The sequence below is a fragment of the Penaeus monodon genome, chromosome 15 (genome assembly GCF_015228065.2).
Source record: "Penaeus monodon isolate SGIC_2016 chromosome 15, NSTDA_Pmon_1, whole genome shotgun sequence".
Taxonomy (NCBI): Eukaryota; Metazoa; Arthropoda; class Malacostraca; order Decapoda; family Penaeidae; genus Penaeus; species Penaeus monodon.
The window spans coordinates 35,973,028-35,973,445 of NC_051400.1; positions in this window are offsets into that span (position 1 = coordinate 35,973,028).

Genomic DNA, 418 nt, shown 5'->3' on the forward strand with positions numbered 1-418 from the left:
GTCAGCGCAAACTAACAGAAATACCAGATTCGAAGAATATGTATCGAATTTTATGCTATCCAAAGTACAAATCTTTCAAAAAACAAATGGAGGAAGACACATGTAATGCAGTGCTCACAATACCTCTCCTCTAAACAGTTAACAATGCACAAGGCAGTTCCATTGTACAATATAGTGCCTTCGCCTGAGTTTCACCGGGACCTCTGGGGACGCCACTAACTGGTGCTTCCGCTTGCACTCGTGTTGCTTCTCCCAAGTTGCGAGTTTTGCTTTGATTTAGAAATAGATGTTGGTGATATTTAGAGTACTGGTAGAATGGTGATTATATTGATTATCATAAGGATAGTGTTATATGATAGTGTAATATTCTAAAAATGTAACGGGTAGACTGTATCGGTGTTAATAAGCGTGTCTTTCA